Source organism: Phyllobates terribilis, unplaced genomic scaffold, assembly GCF_046119375.1.
Source record: "Phyllobates terribilis strain yellow unplaced genomic scaffold, ASM4611937v1 Scaffold_2__4_contigs__length_985480577, whole genome shotgun sequence".
NCBI classification, from domain to species: Eukaryota; Metazoa; Chordata; class Amphibia; order Anura; family Dendrobatidae; genus Phyllobates; species Phyllobates terribilis.
The window spans coordinates 507,910,015-507,930,896 of record NW_027362762.1 but is presented as its reverse complement, the minus strand read 5'-3'; positions in this window follow the sequence as shown (position 1 = coordinate 507,930,896).

The window sequence follows — 20,882 nt, the reverse complement described above, 5'->3', positions numbered from 1 at the left end:
TACCCTCACCGCGGCGTAGAGGAGAGCTGTCAAACGAGTTGATAAAAGAGCTAAGCTATAATACCAACCAGTTAGACGCTCACGTTTGCGAAACTGAGCCACGTTTGCTACCTGATCAAAGAGAGATTTATCACAAAATAGTAGGACGAGTTGAGAATGGTGAAGGTGGACTTTTTTTCCTTGATGCCCCGGGTGGTACAGGAAAAACCATACGGTCATAACGTTGCATTAGCTGTGGCTTCCTCTGGAATTGCTGCAACATTGCTAAGCGGTGGACGGATGGCACATTCAGTCTTTAAATTACCTCTTAATCTGGTGAACGAAGAAACCCCATCGTGTAATATCAGCAAGAGCAGAGCCCGTGGCCTCCTGTTGCAACAGTGCAAACTAATCGTGTGGGACGAGTGCACAATGTCACACAAATGCGCCATCGAAGCTCTTGATCGTTGTCTACAAGACTTACACAGTAAACAAACAATAATGGGTGGTGTGGTTGTTTTATTGGCTGGGGACTTTAGGCAAACTTTGCCTGTCATCGAGCGAGGCACTGCAGCAGACGAAATTAACGCATGTCTGAAATCCTCATATTTATGGACCAAAGTTGAAAAGCTGCACCTCACCACCAACATGCGTGTCCAGTTATTCAGTGATCTAGAGTCGGGCGCGTACGCTGAGAAACTGCTCGAGATCGGCGAAGGTCGAATCGAAACTGACGAAGAAGGTATGGTTCTATTCACTAACCAATTTTGTCTTGTTGTGGATTCGGAAGACGCACTTATTGCTCAAGTTTTTCCAAATTTGCAACAAAACATCCACGATGAAAATTGGCTATGTGAAAGAACTATACTAGCACCAATAAATGAAACAGTTGCGAAAATCAATAAAATTATCTTGGACCAAGTAACCAGCGATGCAACAACCTACAACTCCATCGACACAGTCGTGTCATCTGAAGACTGTACGAGCTACCCCGTGGAGTTTCTTAACTCTTTGGAGCTATCCGGGGTCCCATCTCATAAGCTCGAATTAAAGGTCGGTATACCCGTTTTGTTAATGCGCAACTTGGACGCCCCGAGATTATGTAATGGCACTAGATTGCGAGTCACTGAACTAGGCAGGCACATTGTAAAGGCCACAATTTTAACTGGTGAAGCTAAGGGTGAAAATATTCTTATACCACGCATCCCAATAATACCCAATAACTTACCCTTTAATTTCAAACGTTTGCAGTTCCCACTTAAAGTTGCATTTTCAATGACCATCAATAAATTGCAAGGGCAAACTTTGAAGGTAGCGGGGATACATTTAGGCATGCCCTGTTTTTCCCACGGTCAGCTATACGTAGCTTGCTCACGTGTTTCTAAATCGCAAAATCTACATATTTTCGATGAACGAAAGAAATCAAATAACATAATTTACAGGAGTATATTGCAGTAAAAACACATAGATAAATTACCTGCAGATGTCCATTATTCCAATTACATACTAATTCTTTACTAACACGAACAATATTAAACGCAAGTAACTTCAGTCCGTCCTGTTTATTAATCAGTGTTTAGTAATCCGTTTGTGATGAAATTTGATATGGATAATTTCAAGCCTGGGGAAGGACATAGGGCTACTTTTTATAAACACACCATACAGGCGAAGATTATATAAAACTGTAAACCTGATTGACTGACACACCTAGCGGTCAACGCACAGCCGAAACCACTGAACTTAGCATCTTGAAATTTGCAGATAGGTTCTATTATAGCTTAAATGAGCACTAAGAAAGGAATTTTGATAATTCCACCCTCAAGAGTTTCCCTCTTCATATTATAGGGGTTCAAAGATTGTATGGAATCCGTCAGTTTTGAAGTTAGACATCTGAAATTTTGGTAACTAAATAAGATTATTTTTTTTTACTATTAAGATTATTTTTTTTTACTATTAAGATTATTTTTTTTACTATTAAAATGATCTGTCATGAAACTTAATGTGGCAGACCAAATTCCACGTGAGCAAAGCCGCGGGTAAAAGCTAGTAATATATAAGAGCAAAAACTGGTCACATTTGATTTGATGCCAGGTTTTTTTTAAATAAGCTTTTTTTTTCCAAAATCCATAGCATTTTTATTTTTCTGTCAACATGGCCATATTTAAAGTTCATGCTGATCTATGAACTTCTACTTTTCATCCCTCTATTGGTGCAGCTAAAGCTGCCCATAGAAAAACACACCTACACCATAGCTTAGAGCAGATTTCTCAGTGCCATATAATGGCAGACAGTCCTGATCTCCTGGCCTAACCTCCTACATGATTAGAAAGCTTAGATGAAGAAAACCTTTCAGATAAGGTCCCTGTGGAAAGAGAGGCAGAACATCTGAAATTAGCTGCGTCACATTAAAAACCATTCTTTCAGATATCCTACTCTCATTGCCCTGTTAGCTCTGCTCAACCCCATGACATACCCAGTGTTGAGAGCTTAAAGTGTCAATATCACACTTACAGTGTGTCTGTTGTGCACAACTTGTTATCACTCTGCAGTGAGATCAGAGCAGGGTCTCTTTACATCTCAAGCAGGAGTAGTCAGGCAAGCTGCTCCTGTGTGAGATTTGATAGCCCCGATCTCACTGCTGAGCAAGTACTATTACAAGATACTTGAGCACATAATTCTGATAAGAAGACATTCGATGCATTCACTGTAAATTGTAAAATGATGATAATTACAGTCATAATAATCTATAAAAATTTCTTCAGCTTTAAAAAAAAAAAATTTACAGACACAATAAAAAAAATGTATGGACAGGGCAAAAAAGTGCCCTATTTTTACGGACTGTGCTGGAATTTCTGGACGGTTGGCAACCCTGCTGGAGAGCTGATAGAAGGATTTGTGATTAGATACAACTAAACTCAGCTGCATTGCCTCTCGCTCCACACTGACTCATGCAGGAGGTTAGACTAGGAGATCAGGCTGTATCATTACATCTCGTAAACTGAGAATTCTGCTGTGTTCTTCTTTCCTTTGAGTGTTGCTATCTGTTTATGATTGGACAGTATCATATAGCGAGGTGAAGTACATGACCGCAGTGAAAACTGATAACATACACTTAGGCTTAAAAAAAGAGGGGTTTCCTCAAGAACAAAGTTAATTTTAATCAATATTTTAATCAATAGATCTTTGAATAATAATAACTTCCACAATTGGATGTTCCTGTGCTGAAATAATCTTATAAATGTGCAACTGCTGTGTACTGTGTAATGGCTGTGTAGCGCCGGCGTCCCTGCCCTCTGCTAGGCAGGGACGCTGTTCCCCTCACCTCTCTGCTCCGTGCCCGGCGTCCTCCTCCCGCTCTGCTGGCAGCGCGCGCTCCTTCCCGGCCACTGTGCTTAGGGCGCGCGCGCTCTCCCCCCCTCTTAAAGGGGCCGCGCGCGCCGTCCTAAGGAGTCCCCGGCCAATGGCCGGAGGACTTCACCATATATAAGGCACCTCCTCCAAAATGGAGGTGCCCGAGCAATGTTGTTGCACTGTTCACTACTCTGCTTCAGCCCTCAGGTCCCGTTGCCAGTTACCTGCCAGATACCTGCCAGATTCCTGCCAGCTTGCTGTCTTATTCCTGCCTGATATTCTGCTACCTGCCTGCTAGCCTGAGGTCCGACGGTCTGCCTTACTACTCCTGTCAGTCTGTCTAAGGACCAGCTTGCCCGCTCACCTGGGAGCGCTCATCAACTACCTGCATGCTTGCCTGAGGTCCGACGGTCTGCCTTCCAACCTCTGTCAGTCTGTCTATGGACCAGCTTGCCCGCTCACCTGGGAGCGCACATCTGCTACCTGCCTGCTAGCCTACCTGGAGGCTCTGCCGTCACGTGCTGTGACCACCTGCCTGTCCAGTGACTCCTGCCCGCTCACCTGGGAGCGCTCATCTGCTGCCTGTCTGCTAGCCTACCTGGAGGCTCTGCCGTCACGTGCTGTGACCACCCGCCTGTCCAGAGACTTCTGCCCGCTCACCTGGGAGCGCTCATCTGCCGCCTGTCTGTTGGTCTTCCTGGAGGCTCCGCCGTCACATGCTGTGACCACCCGTTTATCCAGAGACTCTCGCCTGCTCACCTGGGAGCTCACGTCTACCATCAGACACCACAGGTCGTACCAACCCTTTACCCAGAGACTGCCCCGGTCACTTGCCGTGACCATCTGCCCGTTCACCCAGAGACTGCCCCGATCACTTGCCGTGACCATCTGCCCGTTCACCCAGAGACTGCCCCGGTCACTTGCCGTGACCATCTGCCCGTTCACCCAGAGACTGCACCGGTCACTTGCCGTGACCATCTGCCCGTTCACCCAGAGACTGCCCCGGTCACTTGCCGTGACCATCTGCCCGTTCATCCAGAGACTGCCCCGGTCACTTGCCGTGACCTCCTGCGCGTTCTTCTAGAGACTGTCCCGGTCACCTGCTGTGACTGCCTGCCTGGTCGTCACCCGCTCCCTTACAAGGACCGCCCCCTTGTATAGTAGCTCAGAGGTTCCGCCTCCCAGACCCGTTACAGTTTGCTCGGGCCATGGAACCCGGTGGCACCCAAGCTCCCTCGCTCTTGGACCTGTGTCATGAACTGTCCCGTCAGAGGTCCCAACAGGAGTCCATCCTGGGTCACCTGCGGAATGTCAATTCTCGCCTGGACACTCTGACTGCTCCGCCAGCAACCTCCGCCAGTGCCATGACTCGCAATCCGGCAGCTCCGCTGTCCACTAATGCCATGGTATCCTACCCCGGACCCCGGCTTTCTGCACCTCCTCGCTTCGGAGGCGACTCCGCCCAGGCTCGGGGCTTCATAAATCAGTGCACCCTGCACTTTGAACTCCTGTCCCACCAGTTTAACTCCGACCGGGCCAAAATTGCCTTCATCATGTCCCATCTCACCGGGGAGGCCCTGGCCTGGCTAAATCCTCTATGGGAGAGAGGAGACCCCCTGGTGTCCGACTTGCCTGCCTTTCTCATGGCTTTCCGGAAAGTCTTCGACGAACCCGGACGGAAGACCTCATCCGCATCATCACTGCTACGCCTCCGTCAGGGAAGTCTCACCGTGGGCCAATATGCCATACGGTTCCGTACCCTTGCCTCGGAGCTGGCCTGGGATAACGACGCTCTGGTATCCGTCTTCTGGGAGGGTCTGTCCGGCCGTATTAAAGATGAACTTGCGGGTCGGAACATTCCTACCACTCTCGATGACCTAATAACTCTTGCCACCCGGATTGATCTACGGTTCCAGGAGCGTGCCAAAGAGGTCACCCGTGAGAGGAGGTTTCCACGTCTAGCTCCTACTTTTCAGAAATCCGTCTCTCCCCAGGTACACTCTCCTGAGCCTATGCAGGTCGACCAGACCAAGATGGTCAAAACCCGTCAGGACTTACGCCGTGCCGAGGGGAGCTGCTTCTACTGTGGCAGTAAGGAGCACCGGATCCGTGCCTGCCCGGAGAGGTCGGGAAACGCCTGTGTCTAGGTTCGCTCAGAGAGGTCGACCTAGACAAGAATAAATCCTCTCCATCTCTGCTGCTGTCAGTCTCAATCGTCTACGGGGAGAACCGTTATTTCGAACTAGCCCATCTTGACTCTGGAGCAGCCGGGAATCTTATTTCACAGTCCCTGGTAGAGAAATACCGCATCCCCACCAAACCTCTGGCTGTACCCTTGTCTGTTGCTGCCGTGGATGGGGGTCTCTTACCACGCCCCATCCAACTCATCACCGAATCCATTACTCTGCAGGTGGGAATGCTGCATTCTGAGAGTATCTCCTTTCATGTTCTGCCTGGACTCTCTCACGCCCTCTTGCTAGGTCTACCTTGGCTCCAGAGACATGGACCCATGCTTGACTGGCAGACCGGAGAAGTCCTTCGCTGGGGACAGGACTGCCATAAGACCTGTCTGGTTCCCGTCCATCCCGTCCTTCTCCTACCCCAGCTAATCTACCTGGACTTCCGATTCCTTATTGGTCTTATGCTGATGTCTTTAATAAAAAGGAGGCAGAGACACTACCCCCTCATAGACCATACGACTGCCCTATCGACCTGTTACCTGGTACTACTCCTCCCCGTGGGCGTATTTATCCATTATCCGCTGCTGAGACACGGTCGATGTCCGAATATATTGAGGAGAATCTGGCCAGGGGATTCATCCGGAAATCTACCTCCCCGGCGGGAGCAGGCTTCTTTTCCGTCAAAAAGAAGGACGGCTCTCTCCGTCCCTGTATAGACTATAGAGGCCTTAACCAGATCACGGTGAAGAATAAGTACCCCCTTCCGCTCATTCCGGAGTTATTTGATCGTCTGAGGGGGGCTAGAATCTTCACCAAACTGGACCTCCGTGGGGCGTACAACCTGGTTCGTATCCGTCAGGGGAATGAATGGAAGACGGCATTCAACACCCGGGACGGCCACTATGAATATCTGGTAATGCCCTTTGGTCTCTGTAACGCTCCTGCCGTCTTTCAAGAGTTGGTCAATGACATCTTCCGGGACCTTCTCTACTCCTGCGTAGTGGTGTACCTGGACGACATCTTGGTCTTCTCTCCGGATCTCCAGACTCACCGGAGGGATGTTCGTCAGGTCCTGCTCAGGCTCAGGCAGAATCACCTCTTCGCTAAATACGAGAAGTGCCTCTTCGAGCAGACCTCGCTTCCGTTTTTGGGCTACATTATTTCTCAGACCGGCCTACGAATGGATCCAGAGAAACTGTCTGCCATCGAGAAATGGCCTCGACCGGAGGGGTTGAAGGCCATTCAGCGGTTCCTGGGCTTCGCCAACTACTACCGCCTCTTCATACCGCACTTCTCTTCCCGGACTGCCCCAATTTCCGCGCTCACCCGTAAGGGTACTAATCCCAAAGAGTGGCCACCCGAAGCAGAGGAGGCCTTTCTTTCCTTAAAACAGGCCTTCTCTTCCGCCCCGGTGCTGCATCGTCCGGACGGCAACAAGCAGTTCTTCCTGGAAGTTGACGCCTCCTCCTCTGGAGCCGGAGCGGTACTTACTCAAAAACCATCTTCCGGGAGGATGGTAACTTGCGGCTTCTTCTCTAAACTCTTCTCCTCCAAAGAGCGCAATTATTCCATAGGAGACCGAGAGTTATTGGCCATCAAACTGGCATTGGAGGAGTGGCGTTACCTGCTCGAGGGGGCTCTTCACCCGGTAATAATTTACACTGACCACAAGAACTTGGCTTACCTCCAGCATGCCCAGAGACTTAACCCGCGCCAAGCCCGGTGGTCCTTGTTTTTTGCTCGCTTTGATTTTGTTCTTCATTTTCGCCCGGCTGACAAAAACGTCAAGGCGGACGCCTTGTCTCGATCCTTTCTGGTGTCTGATCTCGAGGAAGATCCGAAACACATCATCGATCCCGCCAGAGTAATGCAGGTGGCTCCCGTGAGTCTAAATCGTCTCCCTCTCGGAAAGACGTTCGTATCAGTACCTGATCGGGAGAAGATCCTTCACTGGGGTCACTCGTCTAAACTGGCTGGCCACGCCGGTCAGAAAAAGACCCTCCAGCTTATTACCCGGCACTTCTGGTGGCCTACCCTGCACAAGGACGTAATAGACTTTGTTTCTGCCTGTGTGTCCTGCGCCCGCAACAAGGTTCCGAGACATCTGCCAGCCGGTCGCCTCCTTCCGCTTTCTGTACCTGCTGCCCCCTGGCAGCATATAGCAATGGACTTTATAACTGACCTCCCAGTCTCTGCCGGTTGTACGGTCATTTGGGTGGTCGCTGACCGCTTCTCCAAGATGGCTCATTTCGTTCCCCTGCCAGGCCTCCCGTCTGCACCCGAGCTAGCTAAAGACTTTATTCGTCACATCTTTCGTCTTCATGGCCTGCCCCTCCACATCGTGTCGGATCGTGGGGTACAGTTCACCTCACGCTTCTGGAGAGCCACTTGTAAACTGCTAGACGTCACCCTGGACTTCTCTTCCGCTTACCACCCACAGTCCAATGGTCAAGTGGAGCGGATCAATCAGAACCTGACCAGTTACCTCCGGCACTTCGTTAATGCCCATCATTCAGACTGGGTGGATCTCCTACCATGGGCCGAGTTCTCTTATAACAATCACGAGAGCGAATCCTCCTCCAAATCCCCGTTTTTTGTAGTCTTCGGTCAGCATCCTCGGATTCCTTTTCCTGTCTCCACCTCTGTGGACAACCCGGCTGCGGAATCTCTCGTTAGCAAATTTTCCTCCATTTGGGAGAGTACCCGATCCGCACTCCTTCAGTCGTCCGAACGGATGAAAAGACACGCTGACAAAAAACGCCTGGATCCTCCACAATTTCGTCCTGGAGATAAAGTCTGGCTCTCATCCAAATATGTCCGACTCAAGATACCTTCTTACAAGTTAGGGCCTCGGTTCATCGGTCCTCTGGAGGTCATCAGTCAGATCAACCCGGTGGCCTATAAATTGAAACTCCCGGCCAACTTACGGATCCCTAACTCCTTCCATGTATCTCTCCTCAAACCTGTGGTACTTAACTCTTTTTCCAAGTCTACAGGTACGCCTCCTGCTCCGGTTTCTGCTGAGGATGAGTTTGAGGTAGAGAACATTCTTGCCACCAAAAGGGTAAGAGGAAAGACCTTTTTTCTAGTAGATTGGAAGGGGTTTGGTCCGGAGGAGAGAACGTGGGAGCCCCGGGAGAACATCCATGCCCCTCTTATCCTTGCTAAATTTCTGTCTGGCCTAAAAAAGGGGGGGCCTAAAGGGGGGGGTACTGTAGCGCCGGCGTCCCTGCCCTCTGCTAGGCAGGGACGCTGTTCCCCTCACCTCTCTGCTCCGTGCCCGGCGTCCTCCTCCCGCTCTGCTGGCAGCGCGCGCTCCTTCCCGGCCACTGTGCTTAGGGCGCGCGCGCGCGCTCTCCCTCCCTCTTGAAGGGGCCGCGCGCTCCGTCCTAAGGAGTCCCCGGCCAATGGCCGGAGGACTCCACCATATATAAGGCACCTCCTCCAAAATGGAGGTGCTCGAGCAATGTTGTTGCACTGTTCACTACTCTGCTTCAGCCCTCAGGTCCCGTTGCCAGTTATCTGCCAGATACCTGCCAGATTCCTGCCAGCTTGCTGTCTTATTCCTGCCTGATATTCTGCTACCTGCCTGCTAGCCTGAGGTCCGACGGTCTGCCTTACTACTCCTGTCAGTCTGTCTAAGGACCAGCTTGCCCGCTCACCTGGGAGCGCTCATCAACTACCTGCCTGCTTGCCTGAGGTCCGACGGTCTGCCTTCCAACCTCTGTCAGTCTGTCTATGGACCAGCTTGCCCGCTCACCTGGGAGCGCACATCTGCTACCTGCCTGCTAGCCTACCTGGAGGCTCTGCCGTCACGTGCTGTGACCACCTGCCTGTCCAGTGACTCCTGCCCGCTCACCTGGGAGCGCTCATCTGCTGCCTGTCTGCTAGCCTACCTGGAGGCTCTGCCGTCACGTGCTGTGACCACCCGCCTGTCCAGAGACTTCTGCCCGCTCACCTGGGAGCGCTCATCTGCCGCCTGTCTGTTGGTCTTCCTGGAGGCTCCGCCGTCACATGCTGTGACCACCCGTTTATCCAGAGACTCTCGCCTGCTCACCTGGGAGCTCACGTCTACCATCAGCCACCACAGGTCGTACCAACCCTTTACCCAGAGACTGCCCCGGTCACTTGCCGTGACCATCTGCCCGTTCACCCAGAGACTGCCCGGGTCACTTGCCGTGACCATCTGCCCGTTCACCCAGAGACTGCCCCGGTCACTTGCCGTGACCATCTGCCCGTTCACCCAGAGACTGCCCCGGTCACTTGCCGTGACCATCTGCCCGTTCACCCAGAGACTGCCCCGGTCACTTGCCGTGACCATCTGCCCGTTCATCCAGAGACTGCCCCGGTCACTTGCCGTGACCTCCTGCCCGTTCTTCTAGAGACTGTCCCGGTCACCTGCTGTGACTGCCTGCCTGGTCGCCACCTGCTCCCTTACAAGGACCGCCCCCTTGTATAGTAGCTCAGAGGTTCCGCCTCCCAGACCCGTTACAGGCTGTGTCTGACCATACAGGAACATGGTCTGATCATTCCACAGCTCCTGGGCAGGGGAGTAAACAGATATTACAGCAGGGAATCACAGCTGATTCTGTATTTGAGGTAAAACATTGATTAAAAACAGGCAATGAAATGGTTTACATCACAAAAAGAATCACTAGGGCCTCTGATGATGAGGATAGGCTCTGCTGCAGGTAAACACCAGGTACCATTCCAGGGCAGTTCCCAGACCTGCAGCAGCTGACGGAAGTGTTAGAGACGCAAGTAAGAGGTACTGGAGGGTGAAACTCAGGTGTAGTCATATGGTCCGATGTAGGGGCAGGCAGCACGGGTACACTAGTCAGAAATGGAGAAGTCAAGCAAAGCGGGTAAACAGGCCGGTTCAATAATGGGAGACAGAATACAAAGGCACCATGAATCAGGTACTTGCTGACTAGGAACTAACTTTTGGGCAAAGAATGGAGGGTGGAGTCGCCTGATATATCGCAGGTGATAGGCTAGGGAAGCAAATCTCTGCAGGACAGAGTGGATACAAATTCCTGCAGAGTTTGGATGTGCCCCCCTATGACTTACAGACAGCAAAAGGCAACTCAGAGCAAACAAAAAAATGTTTGTAGAAGTAAATAAATGAAATAAAAATATAGTAGAAATTAAATAATGCAAAACATTGCATGAACCATAATATGTGCAAGGGACAAATTTCATAAATCACAACCACATGTTTTATCTATGTGATCATATATCTTATTTATTTAATTTATTTTAGTCACTTACAGTACAGACCAAAAGTTTGCACACACATTCTCATTTAAGGATTTTTCTGTATTTTCATGACTATGAAAATTGTACATTCACACTGAAGGCATCAAAACTATGAATTAACACATGTGGAATTATATACTTAACAAAAAAGTGTGAGACAACTGAAAATATGTCTTATATTCTAGGTTCTTCAAAGTAGCCACCTTTTGCTTTGATGACTGCTTTGCACACTCTTGGCACTCTCTTGATGAGCTTCAAGAGGTAGTCACCGGAAATGGTCTTCCAACAATCTTGAAGGAGTTCCCAGAGATGCTTAGCACTTTTTGGCCCTTTTGCCTTCACTCTGCGGTCCAGCTCACCCCAAACCATCTCGATTGGGTTCTGGTCTGGTGACTGTGGAGGCCAGGTCATCTGGCGTAGCACCCCATCACTCTCCTTCTTGGTCAAATAGCCCTTACACAGCCTGGAGGTGTGTTTTGGGGTCATTGTCCTGTTGAAAAATAAATGATGGTCCAACTAAACGCAAACCGGATAGAATAGCATGCCGCTGCAAGATGCTGTAGTAGCCATGCTGGTTCAGTATGCCTTCAATTTTGAATAAATCCCCAACAGTGTCACCAGCAAAGCACCCCCACACCATCACATCTCCTCCTCCATGCTTCACGGTGGGAACCAGGCATGTAGAGTCCATCCGTTCATCTTTTCTGCGTCGCACAAAGACACGGTGGTTGGAACCAAAGATCACAAATTTGGACTCATCAGACCAAAGCACAGATTTCCACTGGTCTAATGTCCATTCCTTGTGTTCTTTAGCCCAAACAAGTCTCTTCTCCTTGTTGCCTGTCCTTAGCAGTGGTTTCCTAGCAGCTATTTTATCATGAAGGCCTGCTGCACAAAGTCTCCTCTTAACAGTTGTTGAAGAGATGTGTCTGCTGCTAGAACTCTGTGTGGCATTGACCTGGTCTCTAATATGAGCTGCTGTTAACCAGCGATTTCTGAGGCTGGTGACTCGGATAAACTTATCCTCAGAAGCAGAGGTGACTCTTGGGCTTCCTTTCCTGGGGTGGTCCTCATGTGAGCCAGTTTCTTTGTAGCGCTTCATGGTTTTTGCAACTGCACTTGGGGACACTTTCAAAGTTTGCCCAATTTTTTGGACTGACTGATCTTCATTTCTTAAAGTAATGATGGCCACTTGTTTTTCTTTACTTAGCTGCTTTTTTCTTGCCATAATACAAATTCTAACAGTCTATTCAGTATGACTATCAGCTGTGTATCCACCTGACTTCTGCACAACACAACTAATGGTCTCAACCCCATTTATAAGGCAAGAAATCCCACTTATTAAACCTGACAGGGCACACCTGTTAAGTGAAAACCATTTCCGGTGACTACCTCTTGAAGCTCATCAAGAGAATGCAAAGAGTGTGCAAAGCAGTCATCAAAGCAAAAGGTGGCTACTTTGAAGAACTTAGAATATAAGACATATTTTCAGTTGCTTCACACTTTTTTGCTAAGTATATAATTCCACATGTGTTAATTCATAGTTTTGATGCCTTCAGTGTGAATGTACAATTTTCATAGTCATGAAAATACAGAAAAATCTTTAAATGAGGTGTGTCCAAACTTTTGGTCTGTACTGTATATAGCGCCATTAATACCATAGCGCTTTACAGACATTAGCTTATCATTATAATCCCATCTATTTCTGTTGTCAACTAAGAATAGGTTGACATCCAACCACACAGTATGTAATATAATGATAAGAAATTTTTTATCATATTAAATTCATAGTATTTAATTGTAGATATTAATTGTAGATATTATTTTTAATTGCTGTCATTCTCCTGCAATGAGATCTTTTATTTTTCATAGTGTACTTTTGCCTCCTTGGAACTCATGTGTGCAGTAGTTACATTCTAGGAGAGGAGTCAACTCCTAATGAACCAGTAAGCTCTCTCCAGCCCATTGATTTGTACACAACAGTTAGCTGCTGATCTCCCTCCCCCTCCCTCTTTACTCCTGATGAGTTGCTCTTATCAGTCCCGGAGAATCACAAACGCCTGGTACCAGAGCTCTTACAGTCCTAAGCTGTGTGCTTGCTCAAGTGCCCTGTTATTGCTTAATGCAAATTTAGTGATAGCATTCATATAGCTGTGCACTCCATAACAAACTAACAATAACTGAATGTTTTACAGCAGAACTTGTTCTGAGCTTTATAGCTCTACTAATAATACAGCTCTGCTATTCACCAGAACTGTTACTTAAGGCGGAGTGCCCACCTTGTGAGAAGCCGGAAAATAAGGAGATTGCACAGTTGGGAGCTGCTCAAGAGACAATTTTAAAATAATCCTTTAAAGAAGAAATCCGGGACTATATAAAACACAAAAAATGTGGCTAAGCACTAACTGGCTGGTAATTCTAACTTACTTACCTGTTGTGTCAGGAGCACTTTTTATCCGGGATTCTGAAGTCTCTGCTGGACAGTAAATTAAAGAAAACTGAGTGCCAAAAGTTTTTCATATAATATTTATTGATCACAGCATAGAGAGTAATTCATTGTTTACAATGCTATAACTTAGTATTTTGTAGCATATTGTCCTGCTTTAAATACTGCACCACACCAACGGTTCATTGAAGCCACTAGGGTATTCAAGACATCTTGAGGGATCTTGCTCCATTCTATTTGCAAATCTGCAAACAATTCATCTTTATTCTTATGGGTACAGACCCCAACTCGTTGCCCTAACTCACCCCAAAGGTGCTCTATAGGGTTTAAATCAGGTGATTGGCTTGGCCATTGCAACAGGTGAACATTTTTCTTTCCTAACCAATTTTTTACTAAATTGAATGTGTGCTTAGGATCATTGTCTTGCTGGAATTTCCATCCCCTGACTACTTTGGTTTTACCATGTGAAAGCATTACATTCTCCGGTATATCCTTGTACATGGTAGCATTCATATTTCCATCAATTCTATGTAGAGGGTTAATGGCAGATGCAGAAAAACAGCCCCAAACCATGACATTGCCACCACCATCACTGTAGGTGTTTGCTACCTTAAATCAACACGTTTTCAAATTGGGAGGCATATTTAGTGCTTGCCATCACTATAAAACAGATTGAACTTGGATTCATCCAACCACAACACTTTAGACCAATCTGTCTCTTTTCATTGGCTGAGTTCTTTCAACAAACTCAAGTCGGACCTTCCGATTCTTTTCAGCGATGAAAGGCTTCTTGACTGGAACGTGTGCATTCAACCCTACTGCTCTTAGCCGCCGCACCACAGTTTGGCCCCATTGAACCCATATACTTTGACCCCATATTCTTCATTCTTTTCATGTGAAATCTGTGCAACACTTTTATGGACATCAGATACTGACTTTTTCTTAATAATGTGATCAACTCTGGAGGAAGTTTTCCGTGGTCGTCCACTTCTAGGTTTGTCCACTGTTCCATAACCTTCTTTTTCTGTTTTTTAATATACATGACACTTGACTCTGTGAACAGTTGAACAGTTGAATTCCATAGCTACCTCTTCTTGGCTTTTGCCTGACTTCACTCTCAGAATAATAAGTTTCCAGACATCTGGTGATAAATTTGGTTTTGTCTTTGCCATGTTTTAACCTTAAAACACACAAAACAAATGTTTAGGCAAAATTTGACGGCCCATGACAATATATTCAAATGCTGAAAACTAACACATTAAGGGATAAAACAAACAAATACAATTTTCTTCCTTATAGCTGGCAACCATTTGCTTCTGGTATACTAAAATAACCAGAAAAATGGCATCACAACAACCAAACAGAAGTAATCACACTTTAAAAAAAATCCAATCTTTTGGTCGCTACTGTACATAATACTAGTCTAGTAGAGGCTATATACCGAAACAAATGTATGTTTTTCCTCTTACTTTAAAACAGAAAGTACATTTAAATCTTCAAATTAAGACTTGTGTAAAATACATGCTAGTACATGTCCCTTCTGTTTCCGCTTCTGTCACCCTGCATTGTACCTTTGTTGTGGGCAAGGCGCCAAAGCAGCAGGCATCTTTAATTCTGGCAACTTGTGATGGGTAGCACCAGACAGCTTTGGAGTTAATTCTTGACCAGTTTAGTATTACTTTCTGCTGTGAGCCAGGGGTGTAGTTGTCAGTGCTTATCTCCAGCAGTTCTTGGGTTATAACTATTTTTGGCCTCAGCCCATTTTTTACTTTTCTACTGTCTAATAATTGTTTTCCTTTTTCTTCCATCCTGGTTCTGACTTTGCTACCTGACTTTCCTGTTAACTCTTTCCAAAAGCCAGCGACTGCAGTAAGGACTCAGGGTCACTGTGTAAGTCCACATCCCCATATAGGAGTTAAAGAGTGAAGATCAGGGCTCTACTGGGATTTGATAGAGTAGCTAGAAAAATGATAGATTCCCCCATTTCCTAAGGAAATAAAAAATGTAATCCTTATGCAGGATTAACACTTTCAACATTCATACCTCGAGAATGGACTGTGATGTATAGACTACATTTGGATTTCATAACTTGAACTTGACAACTTTATATATGCCCATGAGATTGTTACGTTTTGGTCAGGAGAGCCATGGCTGGTCCGCACTTGTACCATGAGTGCAGAAAGTGTAAACCTTGTCTTATAGTGAACTTACTTATCTCCTACATATGTTTATGATGCTGTAACAATAAAAGATAAAGATTCTTGGTGAGTACATGTACATCTGCCATAATTTCTCTTTGCAGATGGTGGACTTTCCGTGTAGAGTTCTAACGACGGCAATGTAGATTTGAAAAGATGGCACTCACCACCCTATAAAAAAACCTTCATTCACATCACGGTAAAAATATTGATGCGGAAGCATACGGCAGTGCTTTGAACAATGGCCTTTTGCATGGAACAACGCTTCAACGGGTCCTGATGATCAAGACCATGATGTGAATAACGTTTCTTTTATGGTTATTAAGTGCCACCTTTTCAAATCTTTTTTTCTTCTATCTTTTCACAATGTTTTTAAAGAATATGGATTAAAGAGGAAGTTTTAAATAATTTCTTGGGATTTCTGAATCTCTACTTTATAATTGGCACTACTTCAGCTAGTAACCAGCTAGGTTAAATAACCTTGCTTCCCTCCCTGAATGTGTGGACCTTGGAACTTGATTCAACCCAGGGAGAGCTGATAAGTATATTTTTCTTCCTCTTCATTTAGAGAGATACTGTTCATTAAATAAATTAGACATGCTCTTCATTTTTCACTGATTTTCTGTAAGGTTCAGAGCAGATCCATGTGCATTGTCCATAAAGGACAAGGTACACGATTTCTCAATAGTCTGCGCCGGAAAAGAATGCTCAAAAAGAACAAGTGCTTTTTAAAAATGCCTTAGGCTGACAGTTAAATTAAAAATTGGTTGAATGTAGGGTGAGAGAATAGAAGGGCTCAGAATCTAAAGATACAAGAGCTCAGTCCAGAGAGGATTAACAGTGAAAGAGTTCCACTTTCAAAGACTGTACCATCTATCACTTGCTGTTCTTTTAAAAAAAATATTGGGGAATGTTTTCTCACAACAAAGGCAACATTATTTCTTTGGACTGTTCTATTTTAACTTTAGCATTAATAGAGAAATAGATAATTCCCTTTATATTTTGGAAAAGATGAGTTCAGAGCCATGGGACCTTTTTCTATATTAATTATTGATGAAACTAATGTGTGTGTTCCATTCATTTAAAGATACAATTATATAACATAATTAATGTGTAGCTAAATTAACCTTCAATTTGCTGTCAATTTACCACAGAGAGACGGCTTAATGGCAAATTGAAAATATAGTTCAGACTCTACATCTACACTGATTCACACAAATGGTAAGCTAAGCTCTACAATATTCAACCTACCCACATCTACGTAGAACTATATAAGTATAGCGGATGAACAGAAATTGAAGAAAATTTCAGTACACAAAACTTTTTTTTACTTCATATACTAATATATGGTATCACCATTAGTGTTGAGCAAGCACTAAAATGCTCGGGTGCTCGAAGCTCGGGCCGAGCTCGCCGTGATACTCGGGTGCTCGGCCCGAGCAACGAGCCCAATGTTAGTCTATGGGAGACCCGAGCATTTTTGCGGCGGCACCCCTGGCAGTCTGTAGAAAGCCTAAAAAGTGCCCAAAACGATAGTGACAGTGCTCAAAAGACATGGGGACAGCATGGGCATTGCCCCAGGAAGCATTTCTGACCCCCAGGTCACTGCTGTCAACAACATGTTAAGAGGTATTAAGCCACTTTTACGGGGTCACAATAAAATGTTCAAAAACGAAACTGAAACGGTTTTCCTGTGAAATATGTTAAGGAACTTCCTTTCCAGGGTAAAGACTTGTGTATAAGGTAAAATAAATAACCAAAAGTAAAAATACTCCTCCACACATTGGGCTATGTTCACAAGTAGCATTTTTTATGCGTTTTTGTACTTTTGTTTTGCTTTCAACCGTGACAAATGCATTCAGTGGGAAATGTCATTTTAACATTTTACAATCTTATCTGGCCATGTGTTGTGTGACACATGCATACAGTGCTGAAAATACATGGGAACAGCATGGGGAAGACCCCTGGAAGCATCTCTGACACCCAGGTCACTGCCTAAAAGTGTGCCCATCAGAAGTGATCCTTGCCGCATCAGAAGATGCAGACTTGCAACTATCCCCGTGCAAGTCCTTGTCCCAGGGCAGTGTTCAATTTTACCTCCCCCATTCCTTGCAATGCAAGCGCAAGTATGCAGCATGCCAACCACCCACCCCCAGGCTGCAATACCATACTGCTAGTTTGCTTGCACTTGAAATTTGGCCTTTTAGGCATGAGGAGACGGAATCTGGCCACCATGTCATGGCTGCATCAGCGGCCTGGTATCCATACTCAGTCCCCAGCCGCCCAGCAGTCGGGTGTCCACGCTCGGTCCCCAGCCACCAGGGGGCGACTGGGTGTCCATACTCGGTCCCCAGCCACCTAGGGGCAGCCGGGTGTCCATAAACGGTCCCCAGCCGCCCCTATTTCTCCTGTCAATTTCCCCCCACACACTTTTCTTAGCCTGGCCTGCTTTAGGGCAGCATTGGACGAGCCCACCAGAGAACCAGACTCCTCTGGTGGGCCCTGGCTTCTCCATCAGGGGAGCTGAGAGAGCGAAGGTGAGGAGCATGATGATGATAGAAGTTAGCATCTGCTTTGTTTTCTTGGAATGCAAGCGTAATTGTGCAGCCTGCCACCCACCCACCCTCAGGCTGCAATACCATACTGCTAGCTTGCTTGCACTTGAAATTGGGCCTTTTAGGCATGTGGAGGCGGAATCTGGCCACCACGTCATGGCTGCGTCAGCGGCCTGGTATCCATACTCAGTCAACAGCCACCCGGCGGCCGGGTGTCCACGCTTGGTCCCAAGCCGCCAGGAGCCGGCCGGGTGTCCATACTCGGTCCCCAGCCGCCCCGCGGCCGGGTGTCCACACACGGTCCCCAGCCGCCTGGGGGTGGCCTGGTGTCCATAAACGGTCCCCAGCCGCCCCGCGGCCAGGTGTCCACACACGGTCCCCAGCCGCCTGAGGGCGGCCGGGTGTCCATAAACGTTCCCCAGCCACCCCTATTTGAAGGACAGCCTAGACCACAAACACATGGACAAGTGAATGTGGCCAGAGATGGTCCATCTCACGCCTTCACACTGGGTTAATATTGTGGAAGCCGGGACAGTTGGACATTGGGAAGCAACACGTCCTCCAGACATAGAGGATTGCGGGTCCTGTGTCAATCAGGCTTCAAAACAAAGTTTAAAAGGTAGACAGCAGCAGTGGTCAGACTCCTACACAACGAGTAAATTATTCATGATCATGAGGCCATCCATCTCCTTAGCTTTCTGATCTTAGGAATGTAATCGCATTTAGGCTGCTTTACTTCCCTTGAGAAAGGTGCCTGCTGGGACAGGACAAGATCTCTGGCATGGAAGCTAGGTATATACTATATTACACTCATAATAGATTGATTTAACTTGATTTTTACATACTTAGATTCTGTCATTGAACTGGAGGAGAGGACTCTTATGGGTAGCATGGTTTCCTCAAGTGATCAAATGCAACTTTGAGAACCACAGGTCAGGTCAAATTACCCTGCACAACTTAGTTTTTTACTTTTGCATTAACATTGATGTGCATGTGACAGGGAAGACCCTGCCTTTGAGGTTACTATGGGCTTTTTATACTTGTCCTCATTCCTCCATTTTTGCTACCATGTTACATTAATGCATTACTTGTGAGTCTTCCAATTAGCCTTTCTGCGAGCCTTACTGATACCTCTGTATTATTGTGTGGAAATGTTTCCCTTGTTCTGAGCCCATGCCACTGGGCAGGGTTCTATATGATGTATTTTAAAATGTTTGTGTTTGTCTACTAATAAAATCGTATTTTGTCTAAATATGTGTTGTTGACCTCCTATGACTCTTAGTGGTTCTTTGTAGGTGTTTAAGCGCATGTATGTAGTAGCGGCTAGGCCTGAAGTGGTCAGCGTTTGGAAGAGTCATGGAGGTTAGAGTTAATTAAAAACAATATTTCAATGCCCCTTGGAAGATCTATGGAGTTCAGAATGGTTTAACAAGACGGTTTTAATGCCCCTTGGAAGAGACGTGGAGGTCGCAGTAGCTTAACAAGACGGTTTTAATGCCCCTTGGAAGAGACGTGGAGGTTGCAGTACCTTAACAAGACGGTTTTAATGCCCCTTGGAAAAGTGGTGGAGGTCGCAGTGGAATAAAAAGACAATATCAATGCCCCTTGAAAATGTGGTGGAGGTCGCAGTAGCTTAACAAGACGGTTTTAATGCCCCTTGGAAAAGTGGTGGAGGTCGCAGTAGCTTAACAAGACGGTTTTAATGCCCCTTGGAAAAGTGGTGGCAGTTGCAGTAGCTTAACAAGACAGTTTTAATGCCCCTTGGAAGAGACGTGGAGGTCGCAGTAGCTTAACAAGACGGTTTTAATGCCCCTTGGAAAAGGGCTGGAGGTTGCAGTAGCTTAACAAGACGGTTTTAATGCCCCTTGGAAAAGACGTGGAGGTTGCAGTAGCTTAACAAGACAGTTTTAATGCTCCATGGAAGAGACGTGGAGGTTGCAGTGGAATAAAAAGACAATATCAATGCCCCTTGAAAATGTGGTGGAGGTCGCAGTTACTTAACAAGTAGTGAAAATAAATATCACTGCACTCCCTTTGTAGGTGCTCGAGCAGGGGCCGAACCCTTTAGGACACAGTTCAAGAAACCTCGGCACTCAAAATGTCCTTTATATGTGAAAATTTATTTTAGCATGATAAACACACAGCAATATAACAACAAAACGTTTCGGTCATAATGACCTTCTTCAGTTGGCTGTAGAAGATAAAAAACAATGTAAGGTTTTGTCGGGAAATATGATTCATCATAAACAATAATGATAAGGACAAAACATAGCTTACAAAGATAATAGTAGTAATCACGAAATACAATTGGTAGTTGGAAAAAAAACATAGTGCCTAAAGGGCATATTAGATAAATGAATAAAGCAATCTGATGAAAAAAAAAAAGGGGGGAAGGAAGGGAGAAACATATGGAAAAGAAGGAGTGGGGGAGGGGGGAGTTTAAAAAGGGGAAAGAGATTTTTGTAGAAAGTGTGTGAGACCACGAGAAAGAGCAGGTAAATGTGATATCACTGGTACTGTGAAAGGTGAATATCAAAAGAAATTGAATGTTGTACACAGTACAGGATAGGGAGGACAGGATAAAACAAGGGGGGAGATAATGAGAAAGAGGAGGGATGAGGAAGAAAATAGCGAGCAGCTGTAGAAGAAAATGTGGAGGAAATGCTAGAGGAGTCGCAGTGGAGGGTTTAAACATACCAAAAAGAACTGCTGGTGTAGTTAGAGAGGTAGAGGTAGTTAGAGCGGTATCCACCGCTCGATGTGAGACAATGCAAGCGCGAGTACAAGCTCACTCATCAGCCTCTCCCCCTATATACGCCCCCTCTCTCACTCTGGTCTCACATCGAGCGGTGGACACCGCGATGCACAACTGGAGCCTACGTACGCTCCTCTAAGGTAACCTTCTCTCCACTGC